The 18,396-nt window shown below is 42.6% G+C and overlaps 1 long non-coding RNA gene across 2 annotated transcripts in view; it reads right to left on the minus strand.

Annotated features, from left to right (window-relative positions):
* Window positions 1-9,889: 9,889 nt before the first annotated feature.
* The window catches only part of LOC140118760 (uncharacterized), a 33,634-nt gene continuing 25,127 nt past the window's right edge, over window positions 9,890-18,396 (minus strand). Inside the window, exons 4-5 of one of the 2 annotated variants that reach the window (XR_011853254.1) lie at window positions 17,153-17,233; window positions 9,890-10,325 (exon numbers count right to left, since the gene is read on the minus strand). This is a non-coding gene — a long non-coding RNA (uncharacterized lncRNA). The remainder of the gene's footprint in view (window positions 10,326-17,152; window positions 17,234-18,396) is intronic. The other variant, XR_011853255.1, reaches the window with a different exon arrangement.

Below are 18,396 nucleotides of genomic sequence, written 5' to 3' on the forward strand. Positions count from 1 at the left end.
TTGAGCTGACCTGAAGTGATTTCCCAATTCCATCTCCTCTTATTCCATCCCTTCCCCCAAACACAGGAGAAGGGAGGGGTATTGGAAACACTTGAGGGGAATCTATAGTCTTTCAATTTTTGTTGAAGTGTTTTAGGATTTTGCGACCAAAAATTTTTTCCCCATCAATCTTATAGGGCTAGTTTACAACAGGCTGAGGTGTGGGTTTGTGCATAATCTTTTAGGGTTTGATCACATTCTCTAGTTATGATCCCCCCAACATGTGAGTAAAGTAATTTGTAAATTCAATTTTGTTTGAGGTCTGCATAATGGGGAAAGAATTCTGCATATTGATGGACAAACATGACCTGGTACAATGCATACTACTAGCTGTGGTGCATTAGCAATGCTTTGTAGACAAGACAGCAGGACACAGCTCCTTATTGCCTCGGGGCTCCTTAATTCTTTATTAAGAATCTGTTTAGGTGATAACTCCTTTCAACCCCCAGTGAGGAATGTAAAAGCCATCTTTGTGTGTCACACCCATGCATGGGACAAAGACCTTGTCACCAGTGTGTCCAGCCACAATTTCCTGTGGTCAGTTTAAACTGGTCCTGGACGCTGGGTTTAATTGAAAGTGTTAACTATTCCTTGTCTGAATTGCCACCAAAGAGTATAGAGCAATGTGGAAACTCCATCTCTCATAATATTCTTGTTTAAAGAGTCAACAACATATAGGTTGATAATGAAACGAAATGCCAGTTAGGTAATTTACTGATTGGATTTTAATAAATACAAAATAATAGTAATTGAGAATAATCAATATTTATTCTTCTTATTGGCATAAGTGTGTATCAAAGCTGATATGTGTCCCAATATATGCCTATTAGTCTTAATAACCTGCATTTACCTGTTTGCTATGACAGTTTAGGGATCCCGTAGCATAGTCATATTATATACTGTTGTCAGACCAGAAAGATACAAGAAGGTGAATAGGAAATATAATTGCAAGAACTGGACTGGAGAGTCTGGTAGATTAGATGGCGGGCCATAGCTGGGTTGATTGGGTCTAGTATGAGGGGTCAGAATCACCTCTCCTGGCAGGAGCTACAGGATGGGGGAGGTGTATGCTTCCGATTGCTTTCACCTTTTTAGGCAACGGAAACAAGAGTAGTGGGGGCAGAAAGGAAGATAAATATACCCGACATTGCTGAGATTCCTGGCAATTTACTGAGAGTAGAATCAAGCGGCCGGCTAACATTTCCCATGGTTCATTCACTGAGACCATCACACAAGAGCTGATGGGTGGTCCTTAAAGAGGCATTTAAATAGCGATTATGGCAATTCCTAATCCTAGCCCTGTTCTTGTTGTTCAATGTAAGGAATACAGTCCTTTTTTCTCAATAAGAACTTGCAATAACGCCAGACACATGACAATGGACATCAAAACACATCTCAGTAGCTTCTTGTAGACACCACAAATAGATTGGCTCTTAGAATGGATGCCTTACACTTATATCACACAGAGAGTAGCCAGACTGGCCTCGATTCTTGTATATTGAAGGATTTGGGATTTACATCTTAACCTGTAGTTACCTCTGTAGTAGTTGTACGCATATACTTCATTATACTTGAATGTGGTTTTACATTAGCATTTGTGTTACACTATTTACTATGCATAGGAAGGTGACACACTTCATTTACATTGGGAGACTTCCCATTGCAAAGCACTATTTATTTATTTATAGTAGAAAGATAACAATGTTTTTTTTTTATTTCTTTCAGTCCCGATCTGATAAACATTGGATCACACACATAACTAATCATTGCATTTGGACATTGTGTTTCTGTGAAACAAACAGAATAGCGATGTTGTTTTACATTTATCAAAGTATAGTAATAATGGAAACAAAATGTATTTTATATAATTATACATATATATTAATTATTATTATTTTTGGAAAACAATGTTTGTGAATACTGCCAAGTTAGGGATAACTAAACATGGTCTTACCCATCTGTCCCCCCATTAGATCTAGGGGTAAATACAGTGTGCCCTGTTGAAACATAAACCATGATAAGCTTTTCTTCTCTTCTTAACTAGCAACAAGGGTGCACAATATCTAACGTGACTCATGACACAGTTTTGTGCATTACTATGTTTTTCCTCTTCTTCCCATTGTTACCCTTTTCTTTTGTAAAACCCCAAAAACTTGATTTAGAAAAATAACAAGGTTGTACATTTTTGCAGAGGTAGGCAGTATTCCTAAGCACCCTTAGTCCTGATTATGAATATCTTTTCTTGTGTAAATGAAACAGATATTAACCCCTTCCCGACACATTGTTTTTTTCGTTCATTTTTTTGCTCCCCACGTTCAAAAATCCTTAAATTTTTCGATGTATAGAGCTCAGTTTATACGACTTGGCACTCCAAATGATAAATCTATTTTATTCTTTGGTTTGGTACGATCACAATGGTACCAAATTTGTATAGGTTTTATTGTGTTTTAATTTTCAAAAATGAAAACAACGTGTATGAAAACATTTTTTGTTTCGCCTTCTTCTGACGCAAATGACTTTTTCATACGTCAGTGTATGGTGCTGTGTAAGTTGTCATTTTTTCGAGTTTAGATAATGTTTTCATTGTTATCATCTTGAGGACTTTTTGCAACCTTTTGATCACTTTTTAAAAAATGTTTATGTGATGTAAATGGTTTAAAAGTAGCGTTTTGGACATTTGGGAGCTATTTTCCTGGCTTCACTGCTAGGAAAAACCGTTTTCATATTTTGATAGATCAGGCATTTTGGTACACATTGATACCTAACGTGTTTGTGATTTTTACTGTTTATTTAGTTTTATATGGGGGGGGATTTGAATAATAATAATAATAAAAAAAAAAATAGTATTTTTTACTATTTTTTGTAGACCCTCTAAGGTACTTAGGATGGAAGGTGGCAGAATCTCCAATTATAATGTTAGCAGTTTGGTTTCCTATGGTGGACATCAGAGTATCAGATCTCCCAACCCCTCTTAGGAAACTAGTTTAACTTAAATGGGGGGGGGGGGGGGGACTGGCAGTATATATGGAACTGATTATGGGACACTCTATATAATTAACTTGGTGTTGGGATGGGGAATCTGTGGGTGGACTGTATATCAATATTCCTTAGAGGGGAAATATGTATATGGAGGGCTGAATATGGGTTAAAGGGGACGGGTTGTGTATATTATTAAAAGTTTATTAAAAAAGTTATATATGGGTGGATGTAAAGACAATAAATCTCTTACACTCACCTCTCTCCCATGCTCCCATTCACTTGGGGTGCTGCCTGTCACTGGCGGTCTCTGTTTATATAAAAAGGCTGACAGTGATGTGGGGACAACATACGCTACTAAAGGAGTTCAGGCTGTAGGAAGGTGCAGACAACCCCTTTAAACTTGTTAGGGAATCCGTTTATTGAGGTATATTGAAATAAACGAGTTGGGGCTGTATATAAAATACAGGGGGGCTAATATTTATTAATCAGAATATTAATTAGTAATAAAATCATTAGGGACTGTATATATATTAAGAATGTGATAAATGTAAATGAATAAAAAGTGGGTGACATGCAATTAGAGGAAAAACACATTGGGGCACATTTACTTACCCGTCCCGTTGCGTCCGCCGAACCAGAACGTCCGACGGGGATTCGGAGCTGCCGTGATTCACTTACAGCGTGCGCCCGATTTCTTGAATGTGTCGCTTCCCTGCTGAGGTACGCCGGAGTTCACCATCTTCTTCCCAGTGTATGTGAGTGATGATCTTGCGACATTTTAAATTCCGCGGTTTGTCCGAATCAGTCGGTTTGTCCGACAGTCATGTCCCCCGATTTGTGTCGCATGCAAGCAGGCGCTGATACACCACAATCCGATCGCGTGCGGCAAAAACCCTTGTGCAATTCAGGGCAAATATATAGGGAAATATTCAGGAAACCTGACGGAAATGCGTCCGATGGACCCTTAGTAAATGTGCCCCATTGGGTAAGGCCAGTTTCACATTAGTCTATGATTATGAACGTGAGAAGTGCCCTGCCATGGACTGCTCACTTTGCTGAGGACTGAACTGCATAATATTGATGTATGATGCACAGAGTTCTTGTTTCGCTGAGGTGGTATGGACTGATCCCGGACTAATGTGAAGCCGGCCTAAAATTCTATTGTGTCTTTATTTCCTAACTATGTTTTCGCTAAATGTCCTTAGTTTGTTTGATCAGTTAGTGTAAGTCGTACAAGTTCTATTTACAGTGCAGTCAGGGCCGGTGCCATGGGTAGGAGAATCTCTTCTTTCAAATGAATCTTGAATTTTGTTTCTAGGTGCTATGGATCCAAAGATATTCAGGTTTAAAGTGAGAATATCAGGTGCCATTTTTATATATAAAAATCACTCCCAACGGCAGTTCAACAGTTATTATCTCTATTTTCCTAAAACACAAATTTAGATTCATATAAAAGAGGAGACTCTGTTCTTTCATAGGAAAAAAGAAGCAAGGTTCTATGTGTCACAGAGCCAGAGATACAGCCCCCTGAAATGTACCCCCCCCCCCCAATCCAGATTCTTAGCCATCAGGCTGCAGGGAGCATTTGCTGCACAGAGGAGCTGCTGCACCTCACAGATAATGGAAATATTCACTTTATATGTTACTACATTTTGAGAAGGGATAATATCAACTAATATTCATGTTTTTAACCCTTTTTTATACAGAACTATCTAAGAATGCACTTTCTCTCTTATTCCCTTCTATTTTGTGATAGTTGTTTTTGTTGGGAAAATTGACTGATACGATGAACATTCGATCCTCTTCGCCAAATGTGGCTACATATCATTATCGCAAGCAGAATATGTCCATAAAGCTATATGTAACACCAATAACACACATGATCTGGAATAAAGTTTCTATTTCACACCATGCTCCATTATTTACACCGATGTTATGACGTTCTCACTCTCATTCTTATGAAGCGCGGCGGGTTCTGTTATTGTGTGGCTAATACACTGGCGCACATCTAAATGTGACTTTTATTATCTCATTAGCTTGGTTTATGGATATATAGTTATGTATTTGGGTGACCACTGTGTAAGGAGCATACAATGATAGATCTGTGTGAATTTTCTGCAGTTCCATTTGCTGCATATTTTGGTGAATATACACATGTGGGGTCTGGATGATCTCCTCACATCTTACTGTTTTAGGAAAGTATATTTTCTTTATATAAGTATCTGGATTTGTACATATTTTAGAGGAAATTTTGAATGTTAATTGCCAAATGCATCGCCTGGTTGTCTGCTTTCAAAATTATATTGGTTTTATGGCGCCTTTACTTTTTATTCTGTTTTATTGATATATTTTGCAGGTTGTGACTGTCTAAAAATTTCTGGCTGAAAAGCAGATATCTAGTTATTACAGTTTTAGTGATATTATGTGGATTCATTTATGTTAACATATCAATAGGGCACATTTGTGAACTCTACACATGTCCATGTATTACATTTAGGAGATGCGAAGGTAAATATTTTCTGTTTGGAACAAATTTTTTGCCATCAAAGTCAAATTTTAAGTATTTTTTATAAAATGTTTCAGTTTAAATCAAAATTGCGCTTATGTCTATAAACTTTGATGCAATTTAGAAAATGGGACAAGTGTCTGCTTTCAGAAAATATTGGTCCCTCTCCCCAATGGGCCTCACAGTCTAATCAACCTACCAGTCATTTTTTGGAGTGTGGGAGGAAACCGGAGGACCTGGAGGAAACCCACACAGACACAGAGAGAACATACAAAATCTTTGCAGATGTTGACCAGCGCTGCAAGGCTGTAGTGCTAACCACTGAGCCACCATGTTGCCCATCAATCTTCCTATGATCTATCTCCTATAAAAGTCTCCAAAATTACAGTTTGTTTTACCATACTAAAGGGAGCCTCTTGCTGACTGTGACTGGTCATAAAATAGTTTTATTTTGGGGCCCCACTTTGTCTAGAACCAGCCCTGAGTGCAGTCAATAGACCAGGAGAATTACATTCCTGCATGGTCCTCATGTAAAGGAGATCTCATGCCACAGTTTCATTTAGGTGTTTTGTCTGTTGAGTACAGACTACATGTTGGCCATGTTTGCTGGACCAAACATTGCACATGCAAATACTGGATGATACATATTGAACAGGTGAGATCCATACCCTTTTTCCTATTCTTTAGGTAAAAAACTTGCTAGTTCGCCATTTTAGAGGTGTTATAAGCATGAGTTGTCTCCCCTATGGTTTTTAAAATTCAGATTACATTAGCAAACTGTGTTTTACCATCCTGCAGCCTGGCTCATTATACGCTTAGATGATGTTATTATAGGCAATGGGGGATGGAAGCAACTGTATGGCCTTCATTCCTGGCATCTGCTGAGTGTATTCTCCTAGAGAACCCCAGTGATATAACTGTTCGTACAAGGACAGTGACATCACTGTGGGAAACAACAACAGCCAATCCCTGTCTGCTGCTGATGTTTGCTCCTCTTTCCAGTTTTCAGTTTTAATCCTCCTGGTGACTTCTTCCAGCCATGATACATTTCTGCAGATTTATAAAACAGACATGTTTGGCATCATCTTATATACTCCTCCACACTGACCCCCATATATAATTTTTACCCCTCACACCATAACTGACCACACTGTGCCCCCACATATATCATATATACCCCTCAAACCACAACTGACCACACTGTGCCCCCACATATATCATATATACCCCTCTTACCACAACTGACCACACTTAACCCCCCCCCCCTCATATATCATATGCAACACCCCCCACCGGGGCCTAGCCTTTTCCTGAGGCCTGGAGGCAGCCAGGACCCTGAATACCGGAGTGGCTGGTGATTGTGGCCTAGGTTGTCATGGTGCTTGGTATGGGGACCGGAGGGCTGTCCCAGAGCCTGGCAAGTCTCCAGCAGGTGGTGTGTGCAAGAAATGTGGAGGGAGAGGCTGAAGTACTGATTCTCCCTGGGGCAGCCCATGAGTGTCTGTAAGATAGGTCCCTGGGTAATGGATGGGGAAGCCCGTGGTGGTAGACAGCTGTATCCAGAGATCAGACGGAGGCAACGTTGTGTAAATTAATTCATAGTTCTTTATTGAACAGGTAGCAGGCAACGGGCGCAAAGCAGATTTTGGTACTGGAGTGGTCATGTAGAGGGTCCTCAGGAATAGTGCACTAGCCCAGTAGTAGATGCAGGATGGGATGGAGCTGTGTCCAAGCTGTGAAAGCTGCAGCTCTGGATTTGAGTCTCCTGACTCTGGTCCTGGGATTAGGTTATGTGTCAGTACTGAAGGTGTACTGAACGCTATCTCTCTCTCTTCACTCAGTCCATGTGCCAAGACCAGCTAGGATTGGAATCAGACTAAGACCATGTGCTCCTCTCTGCCCAGGGGTTTTATCCTCCTGGTAAGGTGGTAGTACCTCTCCAATCACACTCCAGTTTACAATACAGCCAACTCAAGGTCAATAACTTACACCCATTTAACTTTCGCCTGTTCAGGCAGCATCAACAGCTGCTATTTCATAATGACTAGGCTCCAGAACCTTCATAGAGGGTTCGCGACTCCCCCTAACAGCTCCTGACCCGTTCTCCTTCGCAACTACCAGCCTGCCTATGTATTGGCAGGGGTGTTGCACATATATACCCTCACACCTCAACTGACCACACTGTGCCCCTATATATATATCATATATACCCCTCACACTACCACTGACCACACTGTGCCCCCACATATATCATATATACACCTCACACCCCAACTGACCCCACTGTGCCTACACATATATCATATATACCACTAATAACACAACAGTTCACTCTGTGTTCCCACATATATATCATATATACTCCTCCCACCACAACTGGCCACATTGCGTCCCCACATATATCATATATACCCCTTAAACCATCACTGACCACACTGTTCCCCACATAAATCATATATACCCCTTACACCCCAACTGATCACACTGTGTCCCCACATATATCATATATACCACTCACAACACAACTGTTCCCACTGTGCTCCACATATATATCCCATAATCCGTTATGCAGGGTCCCCCTTAGTATTTCATTAGGTGGGGCTCTCCTTTTATAAATCATTAGTTAGGCCATTTCCTTGGTAGTATAATAGGCACAGGGGGTTAATGCTCACACATTGAGCATTATATATTACATATATCATATATACCCCTCACGCAACTGACCACACTGTGCTCTCACTGTTCCTTGGTTTGAGCGGTATATATGAAATCTGTGGGGCCCCAGTATGATCAGGTGTGGTGTGAGGGATATATATGATATATGTTTGGCACAGTGTGTCAGTTGTGGTCCCCTGGTTACATACAAGATAGGGTCTGTAGGTTTGTTCTTAAGTTGAATTTGTATGTAAGTCGGAACTGTATATTTTATAATGGTAGATCCAGACAAGAATTTTTTTGCCGCAGTGACAATTGGTGTTTCAAAATTTTTTGCTGTAATTGGACCAAGAATTAAAGCTTCATTACAGACACCTTACAGCTGATCATTGTAGTCTGGGACTATAATAAATCATCTAGAGAGCTTCATCCAGCAGCGCATTCTCCGATGAGGATTCAAGTCTGTCTGGATTCACTAAGGTCATGCGCCCGATATCCAGCAGGTGTTGCTGCTGTGCTGAGGTCCGCTGGAGTTCACCTTCTTCTTCCCGGTGCATGTGAGTGCTTCATCTTGCGACACAAATGTTTTTTTTAGAATTCCGCAGTTTTTCCAAATCCGTCGGGTTGTCCGACGGCCACCCCCACCCCCCCCCTCCAATTTCTGTTGCGTGAAAGCCGGCGTCGATGCACCAAAATCCGGGGCAATTCGTCGCAAATCAGAAGTCGTTGGGAAACCCGACGAAAGTGTGCGATACGGACCCTTAGTCCGATTGTGGTCAGTTGTGGAGTTGTGGTATATATGATATATGTGGCAGCACAGTGTGGTCAGATGTGGTATGAGTGGTTTATATGATGTATGTGAGGGTACAGTGTGGGCAGTGTGATGTTAGGGATACTGCTTTTTCACATGCAGTTTTTGATGTCCAAGCCTGGTGCGTTAAAAAATTAAAAAGGAGGAGTAGTAACACTTCCCAATGATATGTCCTCACCGATTATTATTCACACCTGCTTTTGTTTTCGAAAACTGCATCTGAAAAACTGAATGTGTGAACACATGCGTTTTTATGTTACCATGTTTTTAATATGTTACGCATATGTTTTTGGATGCATTTTTTAACGCATCCAAAATCGCATCGGTCTGAAAAGCAGTTTCTGGGATCTGCTTAATAACGCACCCATAAAACACCATGAATGAAAGCACCTTCACATTTCAGTGAGAATAGGGGGGAAGGAGCAGGTGGGAAGTTCTAAAAGCTTTGCACACTGATTAGGAAGCCTGCTGGTGCATAGCAGATCGATGGTGACAACTCCATACTGGGCACATGGCTTATAGAACTTTCTACCCATTCTCCACTGGTATGTGAGGGGCATGTTTAACCTCCTGGGGGAAGGGGTAGAAGCTCTTTGGCTGCCAGCCCATTCACTGATAAGGAAGGTGGAGCCCCCTGAGCCTATCTGAGGGCCGGATCTACAATGCCAGATGGCTGAATCAGGGGCTAACGAGCATCAGACAGCCTCCATAGAGAGTGGACTGATCCCGGTTCCCCGCGCAAATGCTCCAAGAGTGCCAATGTAGATCTGGCCCTGTGCATCACAAAGCCCTGATCTCAATCATGTTGAAAATGTATGAGCAAAGCTGAAAGGCAAGTGCTAGCAAAGCAGCCTACAAACATGTTTCAGTTACATCAGTTTTCATTTGCTGGAGTCCTCGGACAGCACAAATACAAATGGTTTACACTTCAAGGATGCTATTAGAAGAGAAACGTCAGTAAGCAATAATCAAATCGATTATATATATATATTGGATTACCAATATAAGCCTCTGCAGACCACATGATCCGTGCATTGTTTGTAGTAGTAAAATCATCTTAAAGGTGGGAACATTTATTTTTTTTGCTCCTCAAAGCAGTCTATATGTATATAGGGATAAGGACCTTTCCATTTAACAATGTAACACTGTAACAAGGTAGATGTCCTAAAGATGTCATGATGACCCAGAACATGACTTTTCCGTAGACCTCGAAGGTGTATGGAGAATGTAGTGGGAAGAAGAAGATTCCCCATAGAAGCACTAGTCTTGAGCTGTTGACCTGGATCTGGCATCTTGAGCAGATGGTTTTCCAGAGTGGAGAGATTTTGATTCATCCTAAACAGAAAAAAAGGTTAGAGAATTCGTACTTCAGCCATTGTGCAAATGGACTAGAAGAGAACTTCTATTTGAGAATTTTCTAGTTGTAACAAAACATTGCAGCTGCTTCCTTGTTTGACCTAAAACTTCCCCCCTTAATTATTGTCCTGAGGCTGAATAAAACACTGAAAGAGAACCCTTTGTTAATGCTTAAGTTTTCAAATATGTGAGTCTCCATCAGGGCTGCATCTGCAGATTGTGAGGCTGTGTACTACTGAAGGCTAAATCAGGGCACCTAATAAATTGTGGGTACTGTATATACTATAATTTATTTGGGTGACTATATAAAGGATGTTTTATGTGGGGAATAGTGTGTTTAGTCATGATGTGAGGATAATATATTAGGAACATGCTCCATTATACTGTAAGTGAATGTGGTATTTTTAGGAGCGCAGTGTGGAGTTGTGCTGCAAAGAGCTGAAGACCTTTGACTATGAATTAAGTACTATAACTATGAAGTGTTCTTCCTGATGGAGCAGATCATCACCTGTAAGGTACTAGATGCCACCAATGACTGTGTCATTGACTGACTACTAGTATGTAAGGTAGCATCATCGGGCGCATGGGGAGGTGGGGGGGTAGCATTTTCAAGTTTCGCCTCAGGCAGCAAAAAGGCTAGAATTGGCCCTGGTCTCCATTATATAAGACAACATATGTTTAGATTGGAGAAGACAATATTTATAAACCACTGCTGGTCAGGAAGAGTCCCTGTCTGTTCTGGCTCAAAGGAGGACAATGAATACTGATAAGAGGTCCAGCATGCTCCTGGTAAGAGCAAAAGAAGATATGAGTCAATAAAAAATGGAGCTTGTTAATAACTAAAGGGTCAATGTAACATAGAAAGGAATCCTGTTGTCATGGATGCTCCTACAACCCACGTTCCGGGTCACAGGCGCACCAGTGTGCTTCCCAACCCCTGGAGACCTGCGGCAGCACTTACCTTCCCTCGTTCCAGCAGCAGTCACCGCACTCCAGCGTCATCTGCTGAAACCACCCTGCTGAATTTGCGCCAAGGGGACTTGTCTGTTGGAGATTATATGGTTCGGTTCCACACCCTAGCTTCTGAGCTAGCCAGGAATGAAGTGGCTTTGATCGCCAATTTTAAAAAACTTTTGGAACAGATTAAAGATGCACTGTCTGCATGAGATCTGCCCTCTTCTCTGAGTTATCTCATCTCCCTGGCCACTCGGATTGCCATTCAGAGCGCTTGGAGGAACAGCGTCTTGAACAAGTGCAGACCAGGACCCGTCAACTCCCCCGCTTGGCTCCAGTCTTCCAAAGACCACCTCTGCCACCCTCCATGTCTGCTGCAGAGGAGCCTATGCAGGTGGATAGAGCTCGCCTGACACCTCAAGAGCGTTCCAGACTTAGACAGGATAATCTCTGCCTCTATTTTACCACCCAAGAACACTTTCTTGAGACTTGTCCTGTCCATCCACAGTGTCCGGGAAATGCACGCACTTAGGGTTCTTGGGAGGAGCGTCCCTAGGTGAGAGCAAAGCTTCTTCACTTTTGAATATCCCTGTTCTGCTCAGCTCGGAGACAGGTAGCAAGTTCCAGGCTTCTGCCTTCTTGGATTCCGGCTTTGCAGGAAACTTCGTGGATGCTGCCCAGGTCTCCCAGGATCATCTCCCTGTGGTCCATCTCGAGAAGCCGCAGGTCATTGTGGGAAGATCGTCTGCGATCCAGTCTGGAACCACACTGAGCCTCTATTTTTGCAAGTTGGGCATTATGTGCTACCCTGGTCCACGTCATCCATCCTTCTGGATCTTCCGTGTTTGCAGCACCACGCACCCATGCTCAACTAGCGGGAGAGGTTCTACCCTGGGGACCTGAATGCCATTTACACTATTTGATGGTACTTCACCCTGTATCCACCACGGCTTCTCCAGTGTCCTTCAAGCCTCTGGTGGGTCGCCCCACTCCTTATATGGACTTAGCTGATGTTATTTTGGAGAAGCAAGTGGAGACTCTGCCACCCCACCGGCCATATGACTGCCCTACTGACTTCATGCCGGGCACGTCTTCGCTATGGGGTCGGTGTATCCACTATCTGTGCCTGAGACTGCGGCTATGTCGGCCTATGTCAAGGAGAATTTACATAAGGGGCTCATACGCAAGTCCTCCTCTCCTGCTGGTGCCGGATTCTTCTTCGTGGCCAAGAAGAATGGCTCTCTCTGCCCTCACATTGGCTACCACAAATTTAATAAAGTGTGGGTGAAGAACCGCTACCAGCAGTGTTTCAGGAGTTTGTCAACAACATTTTCAGAGTCGTGGTCTATCTAGACAATATCCTGGTGTTCTCCACGGACCTTGAGTCCCATCAGGCCCATGTACGGCAAGTTCACAGGTGCCTAAGGGCAAATCACCTATATGCCAAGCTCTAGAAGTGCCAATTTCAGCAAAAGAGTCTTCCTCAGATACATCATCTCTGATAAGGGACTTCAGATGGATCCTGCCAAGTTTTTCTGCGGTACTTCAGTTGCCTCGCTCAGTAGGACTGCTATCTAGAGGTTTCTGGGCTTCGCTAATTACTACTGGAAGTTTAAACCGCATTTTTCCTCTCTTGTGTCTCCCATCGTGGCGCTGACTAGGTAAAACGCTGATCCAAAACTCTGTCCTCCGGCGGCTGATGAAGCTTTCTCCAAACTGAAGTCTGCCTTTCTCTGCCGTTCTCACTCGGCCTGATACTGAGAGACGTTTCTGCTAGAGGTTGATGCCTAATCGGTTGGTGCTGGAGCTGTTCTCACCCAGAAAGGGCCCAAATGTCGAACCCTCACTTGCGGCTTTTTGTCTATGATTTTTTCAGCTGCAGAGAGGAATTATTCCATAAGTGATCTGGAGCTTCTGGACATAAAGCTAGCTTTGGAAGAATGGTGTTATCTTCTGGAAGGAGCTCATCATTCAGTCTGTATCTACACACAAGAATCTCCTATATCTCCAGACTGCTCAACTTCATGATACATTTCCATCCTGCAAAGAAAAATGTTAAGGTTGATGCCCTATCTCATGCCTCTGATGTAATTGGGGAAGAACCAGCTCCTAGACATATTGTTCCTTCTGAATGGCTGGTTGTTGCCACTCCTATGGACCTATGGCAGCTTCCTCCTGGCAAGACCTATGTCCGATTGGCTCTTCGGAAGAGAATACAAACTTGGGGACATTGCTCTTGTGTGGCTGGGAAGCCTGGGGTGCAGAGATCTGTCGCTCTCATATCTTGTTTCTACTGGTGGCCAGATCTGGTCAAGGATGTATGAGATTTTGTGAGCTTCTGCACTTCCTGTGCCCGTAACAAGTCATTACTTCTCAAGCAAGGAGGGCTGCTCCTGCCTATACCCAGTTGCCTGTGGACTCACATAGCCCTGGACTTTATTACGGATTTTCTACCATCTTCCGTAAATACTGTCATCTGGGTGGTCACAGACCGGTATTCTAAGATGTCCGTAGATGCCTGGTCCACCGTCATTTCCTCATCTTGCCAGACTGTTCTTCCTCCACATTTTCCGGCTTCATGGACTCCCTCTAGTTTGTTTCCCGGTTCTGGTGTTCTGGTGTTCTCTGTGCAACCAACTTCAAGTGTTCAACTTCAACCAACTTTCTCGTTGACTGGAAGGGATTCGGTCCAAAGAAGAGATCCTGGATCTGTGCTCTTTTGCACAGGTTCCTCCAGCCTAAGAAGAGGGGGTAGGTACTGTCACGGGTGCTCCTGTGACCCATGTTCCGGGTTGCAACCGCACCCATGTGTTTTCCTGCACCCCTGGAGCCTCTGTGGCAGCAATTACCTTCCCACGTTCCAGCGGTGGTCTCCTCACTCCGGCATGTGTGTCCTCGTCCCCTAGGGTACTCACATTCCGGCATTCTGAGATTTAAAGGGCCAACATGCTGATAATTGGTGCTGGCCGTCCTTCCCTGTTTAATCCCGGCCCCTTCCTGTGTCCCCTGCCAGATCTTTGTGCCTTGTGCCTCTGAGAAAGCTTCCCTGTGTTATTCCTGCGTTTATTGTGATTTCCTGTTGTGACCTCGTTTCCTGCTCCTGACTCCAATTCTCTGATGCTTGTCCTGATCTTCTGCCTTGTCCCTGACTCTGCTCTTGTGCCGCCTGTCCTGACCTCCTGCCTGACCACGACTCCGTCTCACGATTCAGTACCTCGCCTTGGCCGTCATCTTGAACAAAATCACACCAGTGGAGCGACCTTGTGGTAACCCATTGCAAAGAGTCCAAACCGCCTTGTAGCGGGCTTTGGTTAAAACAGGGTGCCACTTAGACTCCGCTCCCAGGTGTCGGCTTACATCATCGCTCACGTCGGTCCAGTGGCTTCCCTACCCCTGAATCCTGACACCTGTGACTTTGATTTGTACTTGCAGAAAACCTCATGATCAGTTTAAGTGCCATATGAAAAACTGACCTTCTTAAATGCAGAGTTGATTTATCAAACCAGGCTAAAGAGACTGATAAATCTGTAAGGTTCAGTAACTTTTGTCATAAGGTTTAACCACAGAGTTCTTCTCACTATAACCATTTCCATGGATCTAGAGAACAACCTGAAGACTCTTGAAGTCTCATTTAGGACTTTCTTGTCATCTGTGAAAGATAAAAGGAGTTTCTGGTCCCCAGCAGTTTTATTCCCATACAATGTGATATTGCTCTCCAGAACAGCATCCAAGCTACTTTTGAATATGCTCAAATTATCACCTATTGCAATATATTCTGGCAGAGATTCCCACAGTCTCACAGTAAAAAATCTTAGTTTATGACGATGGTAGAGCCATCTCTCCTCTGCATGTTGATGATACCCCTTTTTTCTGCCCACAGATTTCGGTATAAAAAGTTCTAGGAAGAGATTTCTGTACTGCCATTTTAGATATTTGTACATGCATCTTCTTTCTAAGCTGGAAAACCCCACGTTAAGTAATCTATCATTGTATTCTAGTCCCCCCATTCCTATAATAATCTTGTTTACTCTTCTCTGCACCCATGCTAAGTTCTACTATGTACTTTTTATATAATGGTGCCCAAAACTGTATACAATATTCAATGTGTGGTCTGACCAGTGATTTGAGCAACATCCTCCCATGGGACTGCCCTTTTGGTGTGGGGTGTCTGATTGACTGGCTTAATGCGCTTCCTAGCGCAAGTAGCGTTACTGTAGCTTGGTCCAGGTGAACAGGCCTCTTCCACACTGAGCAGGGCCAGCAAGTGGATGCTATAAAAGGTGGAGGCTGCAATATGATGGAAGGTTCTCCCTGGGGCTCTCCCAGTGTATGTGTGGTTAAGGGATCCCCAGAAAGATAGTGAAGGGGGGTCCCATGATGTTAGCAGCAGTTAGGGATCTCACGAAGGAGACAGGGTTGAAGAACATAAAACTCACAATGTCTTTATTCGCAGACATTGAAACATTAAAAGGTAACATGTTGAGGTAGAAGCTCTTTCCTGCTTGTTCCATGAGGTAGCTGAATAGTTGGATGCAGTCTGGTGGTTACTCACATGTTCTTAAGGAATCTTCAAGTATTAGAAATAATTGTCTGTCTATCACAATACATAGTTCAATCAGTACCCAGGGGTGTATGCCATCTGGGCCTAGTGGTGTGTCTTTTTCTAGTGCTTTTGCTGCAGTGCTGCACCTATTCCTGGGTTAAGCAGCTGGCATTTAAATCAACAATAAACTTTATTTAAAAGGAATTTTGGAGACCCAATTTTTATGTAAGACAAAGCACATGGAATTTGCTCATGCAGGACCTAGAAAAGGAACATAGAGCAAATATGTGTACACGGGGAGGTAACAGTCACGGTCGCAGAGGGTGACCGCACTGGCACACTGCTGTGCAAACTCTGGTCATGGCGCTATGAAATGGGGGCTCGATCCCTGGCCCCCTTACCTCAGTGCTGAGACCCGTCATTGTAATACTCCATGTGGCCAGAACAGGCAGCTCGGAGTACTACATAACTGGAGCGGTGGCTCGCGAATTCTATATTAAACAGAAGGGTGATGCTACACACTGGCACCTCTGATTATACTGGCAGCCCAGCAGGGATTTCCCCCTGCAGCGCAGCCGCTTTAAGATGTAAGCCATGGGATGATGACCTCTTGTGGCTTGCGTCATGACATCACCGGAGGGCATGTGAAAGAAAGAGAAGCTGCCGTTGACCGCCAGAAGGTAAGTGGTTTTGTTATTTTATTAGGGGCCAAGTAAAGTAAAAGTACATTATCTGCCTTTTTTAATGAGTGAAATCTCCTCATAACAAATAAATTAATACTGCACTATATATATAATAATGAAATATATTTATGTTATGTAACGTAATTGTATACAGTAACTTAAAATTGGAAGATGTATTTTGGGGGCACAATATGTATTATTACCTGCTAATAACCACTTTTTACTGAATGAAAGAAAAAGGGGGGAAACCTAAATATTACTTTTATTCAATCATTTAAATTCAGGGGATAATATAAATCATGTGATAATTTCACCAGGATCTGCTTGAGGGTGAAGCTAGCACATGGTATATATGTGATATTTTCTTTCATTCAGTAAAAAGCAGCTTTGACTAATTGAGGGGCACTGGTATATTATATTATTATAAATTAGATTTATAGATTTTTAGATTTATAGATTCATGAAGAACATGCACTAGAAATATACAGGAAAACTGCAGATAGTACAGACTGCACTGTTCCTAGTAAATGTGCCCCAGTGTGGTCAGTTGTGAGGGGAAAGCATTATTCAGAGGCACAGTATAGTACATGTGACTTTGTGCAATTATATACATGACAGTCACTTACAGTATAGTGTGTAGATGGGCTGCACGGAGCTGAAGACATCAGGGGTGAGTGCAGCAGCGATGAGCCATTAACCACCTTGTTCTGTAACCAAAGGAGCAGATCATCACCTGTAAGTTGCTACATGCCTCTTCTACCTGCTGTACAATGGTAATTTGTATGGTGCACTGTGATGAGTGGGGTAGGACAGGTTAGCAGCATCTAGACACAGTACACCTCTGAGGTCCACCTGTATAGAAGAGACAGCAGATCCTGACTTGTACACCTAGCTACGTGTTTAAGCAGTAATTGGAAAAGCAGCAGTAATGGGGATTTAAGCCACCTATCCCATATAAGATTTTATTTTCTTTTTTTCCAAAGAGTGAATAGCATTGTTTAAGGGGGGATAGTATTGATAGATTTAAGCCACAATATAAAGTTTTGGTGAGAAAAGCTTGGTATATAGTAGAATGGAACAGCTCTGGGTCCACCAGGAGAAGGCATATCTTAGGGTCTTCATGGACTGTTACTCCCATCTTGTCCCTTAGAAGCAAAAGGCATTTAATGAGGATTTACATTATTCCTGATCATGTCATTTTCCTGGGTAATGACAGTTATTTCTCAGAGGGCCCACTTTTTCAGTTTTTAGTTTTTTTTACTATTTACCTAATTGTAAAATAATTATTTTTTTTTACTTTTTTTTGGCAATATCTCTTTCAGTCTGTATTTTTGATACCTTCATATGTTTTTACAGGATATATTTTTCTCTCTATAATTCTGTAACGCCTCATCGCTTCCTTCTTGTTTTAGTATCTTAAATGTCTTATCTATCTAATGTATTGCCTGCCTTATAGTACTACCACATTGGTGTTTTCCTGTTTCTATTGTGCTTATTCCAATATGATATATGTCTTTCATATGGTATACCGTATTTTTGGGGATTATAAGATACACTTTTTAACGAAAAAACATCTTAATAAAAAGAGCATGTGTCTTATAGTCAGGTCATGAGGATCCAGCACTGACAGGTACTCCTGACTGCTGTAATGGAGATCAGGTGATGCTCTGACACAGTGCGTCACATGATCTCCACAGAGCCTCTCTCTCCTAGCCGCGTCCACACTGTAACAGGACCAGGAGTGATGTCAGAAGCATTTGACTGATCACATGCTTCCTACATCAGTGAAGTTCCTTATTCTGATGCGGATGGAGCAGAGAAGTAGCTAAGGGTTGAGACAGGGTAAGAAGAAGAGGTGTGTGTGTTTCTA

The sequence above is a fragment of the Engystomops pustulosus genome, chromosome 2 (genome assembly GCF_040894005.1).
Source record: "Engystomops pustulosus chromosome 2, aEngPut4.maternal, whole genome shotgun sequence".
Classification (NCBI taxonomy): domain Eukaryota; kingdom Metazoa; phylum Chordata; class Amphibia; order Anura; family Leptodactylidae; genus Engystomops; species Engystomops pustulosus.